This window comes from Vicugna pacos, chromosome 10 (assembly GCF_048564905.1).
Source record: "Vicugna pacos chromosome 10, VicPac4, whole genome shotgun sequence".
In the NCBI taxonomy this organism is placed as follows: domain Eukaryota; kingdom Metazoa; phylum Chordata; class Mammalia; order Artiodactyla; family Camelidae; genus Vicugna; species Vicugna pacos.
Window position 1 is genome coordinate 42,280,369 of NC_132996.1, and position 14,280 is coordinate 42,294,648.

At 38.4% G+C, this 14,280-nt stretch overlaps 1 protein-coding gene and 1 long non-coding RNA gene across 7 annotated transcripts in view; one reads left to right on the forward strand and one right to left on the reverse strand.

Annotated features, from left to right (window-relative positions):
• NELL1 (neural EGFL like 1) overlaps positions 1-14,280 on the forward strand; it is a 745,741-nt gene that overhangs the window by 638,732 nt on the left and 92,729 nt on the right. The window lies entirely within an intron of this gene.
• LOC140698985 (uncharacterized) lies at positions 1,713-12,562 on the reverse strand. Its single transcript, XR_012076993.1, has 3 exons — positions 12,420-12,562; positions 5,812-6,118; positions 1,713-1,910 (listed from the first exon to the last, which is right to left on the reverse strand). It is a non-coding gene; the product is annotated as an uncharacterized lncRNA (long non-coding RNA).

Genomic DNA, 14,280 nt, shown 5'->3' on the forward strand with positions numbered 1-14,280 from the left:
GGAGGATTGCAGAGGCACAGAGAAATGAGAAATGTCGTATTTCCATCAGTTTTCTCATTCCTGCCCCATGCTTCTGGAACTCTAGGCCAGCAGTCCTTGAATCTGAACCTTCTCAGATGCTTTTCCATCCATTTTCCTGGATCAAGCTCAATCGTTCTGTGTCAGATGGATAGTCAGGGCCTTCTAGGTGCCTTGTGCACACAACACCATCATTGGTCTGTGTTATCATTCCTTTAAGGTTTCTTGTTTATATTTTAACCAAGGATTTCTGAGACATGGTGTCAGTTCCACACATTATATTGGTAATCACAGTACTTGCTTTTGTTTGAGGATTGAAAGACTTTCAACACTGCCTTAGATTAGGGAGACAACTATCCTCATAGCTAACTTGGCATTCCCTTTGGCAGAAGTTACTGGAAAACCTGGGCCAGATCTGTCTTTGAGGGGCAAAATAACTTGCATGTAACCAATCCAATTTTTTGGCAAACAGATGATTCGGGGGAAAGTTATGAGGTTTGCTTGGGGGCACCCTGTAGTTTGTTAGAACCAAGCCAGTTCTAGAAGTCAAATATCTCTTTCTACTAACTGTATTAAGAAAAAAAATACCCCCTAAAAGTTGCACCAATTTTTCTGTGTTCCAAGAGCCTCATGGTTCAACGTGTTTGGTCAGATATCCAAAAATCCTTTATGTTAGCATGACAGAGGTAAAGGAGGGAAGATACATATTTCTTAATTGTTTAAACATTTCTTAAATTACTTAAATAATCCTATGTACCATGTACAATTTGTAAGATATTTCTCCTTTACAAAACTACCTCCTGACTTATCATTGGCACTCACATTGAAATGGAATATCTACCTGCACTTGGTGATCCTGCAGAATTTGTCCCCTGTTTGCTTCTTTGTTCTCATCTCCTGTCATTGTCACCACTATTTAACTTGTTTTAGTCACATTGACTTTCTTCATTGACTGTAATAACTTCAATCCTTCCTTGAGATTTTTGTGCTTCCTGTATCTTCTCGCCTCGTGTAGCCATCCCCCAGGAAGCCTCACGCTCACTCCCTTCTGGTCTCTGCTCTGAGAGGCCCGCCCTAACCGCCCGGCCTAATGTCCATCCCGCCCCACCACTGATCTTGGCTGCTTTCCCTCCAGTATAGTTTCCCCGTCTCACTTAATTCCACCCGCCGTTATGGTAGATACTAATGTATCAGTTTTTTTGTCTGGGTTTCTCTCTAGATTATAAACTTCAGAAGCACAGAGACTCTTACTTTGCTTCTTGCTGAATAACCTGAGACTAGAACAATGCCCAGTACATAATAGGCATTCAATCCAAATGTGTTAAACTAGAAGTAAGTATTGTTGTCCCTGTTTTACAGAGGAGCATATTGTCATCAGTAGAGATGGGAAATTTACTCAAAATTGCCAGCCTAGTGATGGAAGCAGCTGGAAATTAAACCTCAAAGCTCCTTCCCTTTTCACTACACGAAAATCACTTTAAAGAGCATGCTGTAGTAAATTTCTCCCTTGTGGTGCGGAGTTTGACATAAGCAGCATCTTCCACTACAATACCTCTGTTATAATTAGGTATTTGTTTGTCTCATTTTCCATTTCAGTATAACCTAATCTGAGTTGTCATCATCTATAGAATAATTGTGGAGAGTTTACTAAACACAGTAATCATGAATTAATGCACACAGTATATTAACTTTAGCTAATACAAGTAATAGTAATGAATATCCCCTTGTCTATTTGACAGTTTTTCCCCCCATTTCTTATCTCAGTTCAGGCATATCAGAGCTGGAAGGCATCTTAGACAGAGACCCAGTGTGGAAAGGGATTCCTTCAATGCTACACATATTCCTGTAGTGGGTCTCCATGCTCTTTCTGATGTGGCCATCTGCCTTACAGCCTGCATATGAAAGAAACACAAGGGAAAAAAAAAAAAGCTAAAAGCAAAATCTCTCTTAATACCCTAAATTTTTTTCTTTGCCTCGTGTTAACATTTGTCATAACCCAAGTTCCTTGAAAGCTTTTCTATTTATTTTATCTATGCTTCTTTTAATTATGTGGAGACATGACAGAGCCATATCTCAGCATTGTTTTAATTGGAAGTATTGATGTTTGAAGTTACACCCTGCTGGGAAAATTTTAATTATAATCCACATGTCCCTGGCCTGAATGGTTCTGTGGTAAATTGTAATATTGTTCATAGCTATCCATTTCCTTCCCATCCCTGTAAGAGGAATATACCTCCGTGTCCTTTGCTACATCACTTGCGGTGTCTCCTGTAGGTACCATTGGCAAGACTGGCCATGTAACTTGCTGCGGCCATTAGCATCTGAGTCAGTAGGATGTAGGTTCATCCAAGCAGATTCTCTTTGCTATGTTAAGAAGCATGTTGTACAAAGGGGCTGCTCTTTTGTCCTGACATCCAGAACGGGAAAGACATGTGGGGCAGATTCCTAGTAAATCTGGAGCAGAGCTTGAACGGAGTTGCAGTCTTTACGTACTATATGCAAGAAATAAATGTTTTATTGTTGTTGTTGTCCATGGAGAAGTTGGGTTTGTTTGTTAGCATATCAAAAGCTGAGTGGTAGGGATTCAAAGAAAGTAAAGCAAAGAATTATAAAATCTCAAGCTTGAAGATACATCAGAGGTCACTGAGTCCTGGCTTCTATTCAGTATAGGAGTTACTCCAGAATATCATACCAGCCATCAAGCCACTCACTGCTTGAAAATCACTGACAAGAAGCTATTTTGTCAACAACTGAAGAATTTTTGAATCTTATTCAAGTGCTAACTTAGCATAATGCTTCTGCATCAGTGATATCATTTGAGTTGCACCTGTACAATTAACTACTTATAATTCCTCTTTAATTAAACTCTTTTTACTTAAATAAATGTACTTGACAAGGATACTTGTTATCACAACTAGAACTGGAAACCCGTTAGCAGTTGCCTTAAACAGAAGGTCATTCAATAAAACACATACTGCAGAAATGAAACAATATTGTTGATTCTAGTTGTGTTCTATTGATTCCTACAGCTTTCTCTGTTAATACCATTAGGAAATATTAGAAATTGAGCCCTACTCCTTCTTACCAGAAAGAAAGAAAGAAAGATGAATTAATAAAGAATAACTTGCTGTCTGATTTAGAGCTTTTTAATCTGTACCTGTCGTTCTGTGGACCATCAGGAAGACACACCAGAAAACAGAGTTGGCCCAAAGGGACCATCACTTCTCTCAAGGACCATTATCAAGAGTGAAGCCTCTTCAGCAACATCTTTTATAATAGTGTGTTGGTGTCATGGCTGTTGACTTTAGTGAAAAGATGATAAAAATTCTAATTCTCCTTCTTGTATGCTACCATCTTTCCCCACAGTCTTAAGTCCTTCTTCGGGGTAAACATCTCTGAGTCATTCAGCTTTTTCTTATATGCTCTGCTTTCTATGGCTCTGCCGGGTCTCCCTCCCCTGGTGAGCCTTCTTGTCAAGTTCCCTCACTCTTGTGCGGAAGTGAGTAGAACTCATGTTGGAACTATTGAATTCATCTGGAGACTTCTTGTGTGAAATTCATTATCATTTTCTTTCTGTCTCCCAGTTTAATTAGGACATAATGGGAAACTTTGGAAAACAGCAAATCACTAATGATTGACTCTTTCTGGTGCCACTGCAAAAATCCTTCCTTTTCTGAAATACAATAAGTTTTCCTAAAATTTTGACTGTTAGCTTTGGAATTAGCAAAACTTTAAGCTGTCTTGAGACCCAGGTGGCTATTTTTGTTTTAACCATTCCAGTACCAGTAAGGGATCGGGGCTGCTGTCCCTACAAATGGCTTTCCTGCTCCCAGTTGGGAAGAAATGTAAATCAGTTCAGTGAGAGATCAGAGCAGCAGGACCTCGCCAAGCAGGGTAGGAAAAAGGACAGTTTCGCTGTCTGGAAAGAACCTGACTGTCACACGCACTGGCAGAGTCTTTTGTAAGTGAAGCTATTAGACTGTCCCTTTGGCTTGACAATGTCAGCTGCAGACGTGCTAAATTGTCAAACTTCTCTGACAAAAAGTCCTGGGCAGTAATTCCTTCTTTAACTTAAAGTAGCTTTCAGACCTCTCTGACTACGGGGGGGACTAACTGGACTGCTCTCCAGTGCCCTTCCCACCGCCACAAATTGCTCATTAGCATATGCAGGCAGCTGGCCAATCGCACTGCAAGGGGGAAGGAGGCAATTATAATGTTATGTATTCTGTTCCCCTCAAAAGGCTTTGTTTTCATTTTTCCCTTAATAGTTCCCTCCTAGATTAAGTAGGTTGGTGTGAATGGTGGGGGAAATAGCCCTTGAATTGTTTGTTTGTTTGTTTGTTTTACTGCTTTGGCTTGCTGTGTTGACCTCTTCACAGCCTCTTTTCTGGCTCCTAGCTCTATGGTCTTAGACAGATCACCAGTCAATCTCTTTGAGCTTCAGTTTATTTCTCAGTACGATGAGAATTTACAGTGTTTTCCTCCAAAGGCCATTGTAAATATTCAGTGAGATGACATGTGAAAGTCCCCTGGGTTACTGCCTAGCACACAGCAAGTGCTCAATAAATGACGTTTCAATCAGAATCAGACTTTACGAAATATTCAGTCATGTTCCTGGAATATGAGTGCCTCACAGGTGAAGTCTGCCCAGATTCCAAGAGCCTGTAGGGCAAGCCCACAAAGGCACCTTCAGAAAGGGCTCCTGCAAGAGAGCCATCATTTCTATTCATACAAAATGTAATGACTGCTGAAGAGAGCGCAGAAAAGAGCAGTGAAAATGATGAAAGGTCTGCGAGGTCATTCCTCCGAGGAGAAGGTTAGAGGAGATGGGTTCTTTAATCTGGGTGGGTGAAGACTGCAGCATGACTTAATAATGGTCTTCAAGCGTGATTGATGTTAGTGACTGAAAGAGTAATGAAAGGGTTGCATTAAACTGGAAACACATCCTTCTCATTTTCCCAAAACCTGCTAGATGTTTCCTAAGAGTACAAGCAGATGAAGTAGATTCCTATTGGTAACAACAGTAGATAGAGAAGCCGGAGTCAAGGAGACAGCCCCCTGCGTGTCTACTTGGCAGAGGCAGGATCCGGATGCTGGCAGCGGGAGGTTTTAGAGAATGCTCTGCCTCCTGGACTTTAGGCTACTTTGTGACTTCTGTCTCCAGACTGTGATCTCGCCTCTTAATCTGGGCTAGGTCCCCAATGCCCAGACTCACAGTGAATGTGTGACAAGTGCCTGCTAAAAAGCTTTTACACTTACCTTTGGAAAAAATGGAGCTAATATGCTACCTCTAGGGTTGATGCACATGACATGTACTGACACAATGTTCGCTTTCTTTATAAAAATTACTGTAGTGATGCTGTTAGTAGGAGAAGTTGCACAGTAGCAACTGGATAACTTGTCTCTCACTGGATTGTGAAGTTTTTTTGGTGTCGATTGCTTACTTGCCAGTGTTTGAGCTCAGTGACTCTCAATCAGGGCTGCATATTTGAATTTCCTTAGGGGCTTCAGAAACACAAAAAACAGACAAACAAACAAACAAAAACCCCCACTGAAGTCAAGGACTTAAACCAATTGATTTAAATCCAACTTTTTCAGAATGGAGCATGAGCTTTATCATTCTGTAAGCTGCAGGCAAGTTTGTAAGTCATTATTCTTCATTATTCTAGCTGAATGCAAAACAGAACTGGGAGACTAGAGGACAGAGAGCAAGTGTGCTTATGATCCTTATCCCAGCAATCATGAACCCTTGAAGGTTCCAGACCATCTTGAAAAGAACAAAAGGAGACTTACTTTAGAGTATGTTGACATTTTTTCTTATCCCCCTAATGCTGATCCTCCACGGAAAAAGAACACAAGCTGGTCTCTAATTGTTTTACACGCTGACATTTTGACTCATCTCTTATACAGATGGTAGAAACTGCTTCTTTCAAATCTGTGTGAGGAAGGAAGGCTTTGCTGTCCATCTTGGCAGTTCTTTATGTGCTTCTTAACTTTTATGCCAGATATCCCCACCAGAAAATTTGTGAACATCTCATGTGTTCTAGAGCCACGACTAGCATCTCAGGTTGAAGGTGATAATGATATGGGTGATCCATACCTGGAGAATATGAAAGGAGGAGTGAGCATTGGACAGATAAAAGATCCCATATTAGATATTCAAAATAATTAGCTAGAATAACATGAAAAGGGGAAACAAAGTTTATACATGTAGCTGTGGCATTCAGAGCACTCTGTCTTACAGAAATTATTAAAATCCTGGCAATGAGGGGAAATGGGAAGATATTACTTCCACTCTCTCTTGTTCTCACAGTTCCCTTAGAATAGGGCCAAGCTCCTCACAAGTTCTGAAGTTACTAGTTTGAAGAACAGTTACTTAAGAATCTAATTCTTCTTCCATGAGAAATAATGCTCAGTTGTAATTTACCACTGCAAGACAGTATCTTTTTACCCAAGGCACACAGTATTTTTAAAGGGTTGTCCATTAAAATGAAAACAAAACATAATTGTCATGAAACTTTGAAACAGCAGAAAATTCATTCAGAATCCTCCTGGGTTTATAACCCTTTTTGGTAAATGGGGATTGACTCTCTTATGGTCACTATTAGGCTGCTATAATCTTGATAGAAAATTAGCAAAGCTAGTGTTTCCTGCACCTATCCTATTATCCCAGAAAAGAAAACAAAAATTTCTTGCTCAAAGTACTTGCCAGCATGTGCTTCCTGAAGGACATCTTTGACGAGCTAACTGAATGAATGGTGAGAGTTGACAGTTTCCCACTTAAATGCAGGTTTGGGTCTCCCCAGTACGGTGATGCAGATTGTACAGTGTGTAATCTGTACAGAGATACAATGCGTTGAATATTGTCATGTCCGAGCTGCTGCTCTTGGCAGTGATTAGCTCACTGGTTTAGCTACTGTGTCAACTGCTAGTAAAGCAAAGGTCTCTACAGAAAGTATAAAGATTTTGGAAAATCTTGATACCTTTGGAGTCAGTGTTGCTTCTTTAAGAGGATCTCCTAGGGAAACAGTGTAATATGTAAACTAATATTTACACACAGAATGTGCCTTGTGCTGTTAGCCATTAATTAAGAGAGTATGCAAGTGGAAGTAACCAAGTGTTTCTTTAGCATGGGGTGTGATTAAGTAAATTAGGATGCCCAAAGAATGAAATATTACATGCTTATCATATTTTGATAAATGTTAAGTAAAAAAATGAACATACGAAATGATATGTATAGCATATGCCCTCGTAAAAAAAAAAGAACGCACACAAATGATAATAGGAGTTATCTTGGCTAGTAGAATTGAAGAGTGATTTTTCCTCTGCTTTATTTTTTATAAAAATTTATGAACTTTGCATAGTTTTTCTTTCTCTTCCATGATGGAAATAGCCCTATTGCTTTTTTACCTAAAACAATATGAACGAGAACAACAGCAACAAAACATTTGCTGATACAACAACTTTCAACATAAACACCTAAGGAGGAAAATGAAATTCATCCCCCTACAGCCTAAGAAGCCATTGTCATCCTGGTGGTCATCTTCATGTGCATTGCCTTTTTTTTTTTTGCATATACACACGTGCTTTACACTAAAAAAAGACATTTATAATGCTGCTTTACAGTAGGCAACTTTTTTTCAATTAGGTTTTTTTCTCCTTATCTCTCCTTTTCCCCTTTCTTCCACTTTTTCCTGTAGTTTGACCCACTCTCCATATAACCACCTAATATAAAAATTTACAAATAAATACTTCAAGAATATGTAAGCGTAGGTTTGTGTTTATATGTGTTTCTAATATGTAGATGCATATATGTGTGTAGCAGTTGGTATATATATCCACATACATGCATGTGAGTCTATATTACATATATATGTATGAATATATAGGAAGTCATAACAGTGATATGAAATTGCCAGTATTCACCTGCTTTTTGACTTACAAAATGTCAGTTTCAAGTCAGCAAACTCATCCATTTTAATGGTGTTAAATTATCCATGATATTCATGGTATTACGGTTTTAATTATCGATGTGTGGATATACTGCAGTTTACCCATCCTTTCCCTTATCAATAGGCATTTCCTTTATTTGGTGTTCTCAGCATAAAAATGTATTGGTTATCACAATTGTACAAATATTCTGAATAATCAGTGTTTTTATATCTATGGGGGATATTTTTGTGTATGAAATAGATTTTTGCACAGAACCATTTATATAAATATATACATATATAATTAACAAGAACACATTTTTAATAGTCTTTTCTGATGTTTGCAAAACCTTTGATTTTTGTCCTTTTTATTGGGCTAAAATGTCAACAAAAATCCTGCTGAATAATAAGAATGATAAGGAGTCATATCTACCTTTTACTTAATTTATCAACAGCTTCAGTATCACCCACTGAGATTGCTGCTACTGTTTTTTTGTAGGTTGACTAGCATAGTTAATGATTTTTTTAAATATTTTTAGTTTATATAGGGTTTTTTATTTGGAATAGTTGCTAAATTTTATCAACAATTTTTAAGCACCTATTGTTTTAGCATATTATTCCTACAAAATAGCATTTGTAGTGTATACACATTGGGAGGTACACAAAGTGAATGCTCATAAACCACCCAGCTTGAAAATAAGGAACGTTACCCATAATTTGAGGTTATCTTTCTGTTGCGAACTATTCTATACTTTTTGTCCCTTACTCTTGGGTGCAAAGTCTTTCCAGAATTGCATATTCATTATTCTCTTGTGTTTTGAAATATATAATTTAAACACACACACATGCACATACACACACATACATAAGTACTGAAACAAATGTTACTTTTTTTTTTACTGTTTTTTGAGCTTTATAAAAATGCTATCATGCTCTGTATTTTGGCAAATAAAAATATACACGCCCTACCATCCTGTAGTACTACTCCTAGATACAGGCTAAAGGGATATTCATGAATATGTGCAGAGGAGATGTGTAAGGCATATAGCACAGTACCGTTTATAACGGCGATAATCTGGGGACAGTCAAAATGTTCATTAACAGACGAATGGATGAATAAATTACATCCACACAATGAATATTATGCATTATTAAAAATAAGTGAACAACAGATACTTCCAACAACATGGATTAGTCTTACAAACATAAATTTCATTGGAAAAAAGCAAGTCATAAAAGGCTGCATCTATTGATTTTCTCTTGTAAGACACTGATATTGAAGATTGTGTTGACTGTTTTCTTTATTAGTGATGTTGAAGCATCTTTTTCATTCTTTGAATAAACTCTCCTCAGGCATAGTATAGCATCCTCTGGAGAGTTGTCTTCTTTATAACTAAAAACCAGCTCTACCGAGATACAATTTAAATATCATAAAATTTTCCCATATAGAGTATACAAATCAGTGGATTTTTTAATGAAGCCACAGAGTTTGGCTGCCATTACCAATAGCTAACTTTAGAACATTTTCATCACCCCCAAAAGAAACGCCATAACAATTTAGCCGTCACTCCTCATGATTCCTTCCCCTCAAACTCTGGCAAGCACTGTGCTACTTCCTGTCTCTATGTGTTTGCCTGTTCTGGATATTTCTTATTAATGAAATCATACAGTATGTGGTTTTTCTGTCTGGCTTCTCTTAGTAATCATAATGTTTTCAAGATTCATCCAAGGTTTAGCACATATCAGTACCTCATTCTTTTCTATAGCAAAATAATAATCTATTGTATACGTATAACACATTGGTTTTTTAAGTCATCACTTAATAGAATTTGGGTTGTTCCACTTTTTGGCAACGACGAATAATGTTGCTGAGAATATTTCTGTACAAGTTTTTGACTGAGTGTGTATCTTTAACTTTCTTAGGGAGATACCTACCAGTGGAACTGATGGGTCATATGATAATTCTGTGTTTAACTGTTTGAATAACCACCAAACTGCTTTGTACAGTTGGCTGCCCCATTTTACATTCCCACCAGCAATGTTTGAATGTTGCAGTTTCTCCACATCATCACCAGCACTTGTTATCTGACTTTTTGATTCTAGTTGTTGTAGTGGGTACAATGCATCATGTGATGGTTTTGGTTTGCATTTCCTTGATGTCTGATGATGTTTGAGTTTTTTTCCACGTGCTTGTTGGCCATTTGTGTCTCCTCATTAGAGAAATGCCTGTTCAGATCCTCTTTCCACTTTTAAATTGGGTTGCTCTGCTTTTTTTTCTTGGTATGTTGCATCCTATATTAATATTTTATTTAGATTTTCATCTCTTCTCGACATGACTTGGTCTATGATTTTGTTATATCCGTTATCTACATCTGATGATGCTAGCTTTGTGAGTTGCCATATTGTACTCTAATACAGAAACATCTAAGTTCTATTAGTTGTCTGTTAAAACTTAGACTTGTGTATAAAGTCTTGTGATCTTGATGCCTTTGAAGATTATTTTTTTTCTCTTTTCCAATCTTTTCTGACTACATTTTTCAATATTTTTACTATTAGGCACAATTATAGTAATTAATATTTTTGAAAGACTACTCATTTTCTAAGGATTTATAAGTTAGTTGTCAATACTTTCCCAGAGAATTATTTTAATCTTTTAATATCTATGATTTTGTCTTCTTTTTCCATTCCTGGTTGTATTGATTTTTGCTCCTTCTTTGTGTCTTTAATTAGGCTTCTGACAGTTTCACACAATAGATCCAGAACTTGAGGTACACTTCTATTTCTCCAATTTTAGCATTTAAATTGATACTCTTCTCCTAATTTCTTGTTTCACTTAAGAGTTATTTTTATTTAAAAAGACTGAATTTCATCATTTAAAGACAGATTTTTTTCCTCTGATGATATCCTACAAGCTTTGTAATAAAGCTTTCATCTTTTTACTGTTTTCTGAATAGGTGACTGTTTCAGGTCTGACATTCTTTTGATACAAAGTTTGCTGAAAGAAGACTTTCTTAATTTCAGGTAGCTAATTGGGATTAATTTTTTTGGTTTAAGTATAGTTGATTTACAATATTGTATTAATTTCAGGTGTACCACAAAGTGATTCAGTTGTATATTTTTTCAGATTATTTTCCATTTTAGGTTATTACAAATATTGATTTTAGCCCCTTGTGCTATACAGATCCTGGTTGTTGTCCATTTTATGTAGAGTAGTTTGTATCTGTTAATCCCATACTCCTTTATCCCTCTCCCCCTCCCTTTCCACTAAGTTTGATTTCTATGCCTGTGATTTTGTTTGTTTCATATATAAATTCATTTTTTTATATTCCACATATAAGTGATATCATATAATATTCATCTTTCTCTGTCTGACTTACTTTACTTGTATGGTGGTCTCTAGGGCTGTGTTGCTGCAACTCTTATATGAGGGACCTGAGCATCTATCCTAGAGCCAGTTTGCTGCTGATCCTGAGGGGTGACTGCATGTTTCTCAGTAACAGGAATAATTGGGAGTTCTGGATTTCAGTCCTGTTGTATCATTCCTTTGCCATGTATCTTGGGTAAATCCTCCTATCTGTATGAGCCTCAGTTTCCTCAGATGTAAAACGGCAAAAATAATCCTCCTTAAGGTTATTTTAAAGCACAACAATACAACTTGGGCCAATATAGAGCATGATACTTGGTCTGCTGCCTTCGTCCCTTGTCCTAAGCATATGTAAATTAGGGATTGAATCTGACAATCTGTAAGCTCCCTCAAAGTTCTCATACTTCTTGTAAACTCTGGACTTGTGCTGTCCAAAGTGGTAGCCGCTAGGCACGTGTGATCACTGAACACTTGAAGTATGGCTAGTGCAACCGAACAACTTAATTTTTAATTTTAATTTGATTACAGTTTTAAAACTGAAGCAATGTGAAATATTTTAGCACAGCTCTATTGTCTTGATAGGACTACATGTTTCTTTAATCGTTGCATCGTGCTAAGATATTATCATCAATGTTGTAACGTGACCGTCGCTTCTTACAATGTTTCTAAATAACTCATTAATACATGTTTTATAAATGATTGCACATTGAAATGATATTTTAGCTATACTGAATTAAATATACATTATTGAAATTTAAGTCCTTTCTTTTTACTTTATCGATGTAGTTTCCAGAAAATTAGAAATGTTACTCATGACCCATGTGATATTTCTACTGGACAGCCCAGGAGGATGCATCCACACCAAGACTGACATTTGCATCCCAGAGGACAGTTTCACATCTGTCTGACGAGTTAGGGGAGAGGACTGGCCAGGCAGACTGTGGCGTGTTGATTACAAGGCTGAGGTTGGTCCCTTCCTGTGCCCAGATCCTTTCTGAGGGACTCCGAGGGAACAGATAACATCTGCATTGCTTCTCAACTTGAGCAGCCGAGTGCAAATCTAGTCTTCAAAGCTACAAAGTTAGACCCTGCAAGTAATACTTAACTCAGACTGTGCCTCATCTTCCCTGAGCCTCCATGTGCTGGTTCTTGACTGGCCCAGGCTAGCCTTTAGTTTTGAATTCTGTTTCATGGCTGTGACACTGGCTTCTTTTTCTATTTTTTTGGCACCCAGTAATTGATCCTTGAAGTCCCTTCACCTCCACATTCTTCCTTGATGCCAGCTTAGAGCTGCTGAGCACTGTGACATCACTGAGAGGCTTGAACGCGTCACCCGGGCCTAGTGCTGGATCCAGGAACTTCTCAGCGGGGGTTTGTTTTGCTTGCCAAAGGCATCTTGAATAACTTGTGACTTTCTCAGTCTCATGTGAGAAGGCTGGCTCCTTGAGAGCTTTGTGAGAGCAGGGCCCTCGTCCGTCCTCCAGGGCTCAGGGCAGCAGGCTGGCACATAGGTGTTCGATAAATATTTTGAAAGAGTAATTGGAAGCTAGGGTGCTTTTCTCCAAGCACATTTACCTTTTATTGTGATAATACCGTCATAATAATACCTCATACTTGTCAAGGGCTCTGTAGTTCGCAGGCGCGCTCACATCCATTATCTCATTTGATCCTCGCATCAGCGCCACGCAGGGGTTATTATTTCATGTTCTTGGCTACAGAAGCAGAAGCTCGGAGAGATGAGTCAACAGTGGGGCAGGAGCTGGAACTCGTGTCTTTTGATCAGGCCTGTTTACTTTCCAGTACTTACACAGCATCTTCTACCATCTGACTCCAATTTTTGTGCATAATGGAATAAACTTGCAGGGTGCCTTTGTAATTCTTGCCTTAATTAACTCAGTGCTTATCACGATGTACCTATAATAAGCTTTGGGAAACTTGGTTTTAAATTGCTAATTCTCTCTATTCCTATTTTTCCCCCAGTCGTCGTGTAGGCTTGGTCATTTTCCTGCTCTTTCCCCTGGCTTCCAGGGAGGATAGAGGCCAGTTTTAATTTCAGTGAGTGTGTATTTATTTAAAACTCATCCATTTGCTGGCTCGAAGCAGAGAGTCCACAGTCATGATCAGCATCTCACTCCTGTCTTGTCCCCAGGCTGCCACCACATCCTGCTGATTCCACTTTGCAGGCTCTCTTCTCTGCAGACTCTGTGGCTCTTACCCTTGGTGTCTCTTGCTTTGATCATTTCAGTGTGACAGGATTCAGATTTAACATTTTTCATAAACAAATATTTTTTAAAAAATCATCAATATGTTGTCTCAATAAATGAGATAAAACTTCCTTGTCATGCAGACCTTGGGATGCCACCTGGTGGGAGGGAAGACTGCCCCTCTTCCAGGACCTCCAAGTGATTTTCCTGTTTCTAACCAATCCTCCTCCAACCTTTGCTAACCCGTGTCTGCAGAGTCTTCTTTTCAAAATAGGAATGTAATTATGTCGCGTTCTGCTGCAAAGCCTTTGGGTGATTTCCCACTAAACACAAGCAAGACTTAAATTAAGGACTTTCGTAGAGGAATCCCAGCTTACCTTATAAACTCATCTCTTCCTCAGCTCACTCTTCCCTAAGCCCTGTGCTTCAGCCTCTCCGAGCACCTCAGTGTTTCTATGGTATTTCCTGGACCTGTGATGCCCTCTTACCTCCATCAGGTGAAATTCTGCTTGCCTTTCAAGGCTCAGCTTAGACATCTCGTCTCTCATTCTCATCTCTGTCCAACAGTAGCTCTCCTCCTCCTCCTCTTCTGAAACACCTTGAATCATCCCCTGACTTCAGCACTTAGAATGTGCAATTATCTGTTTATTTTCCCGCAACTGCACTATGAAATCTCGAGTTTGGGGACTGTGGCTTTATGTAATATATATTCTTCTATGCCTTGTTCTTACTCACAGTAGCCTTTCTATAAATGATTGATGGC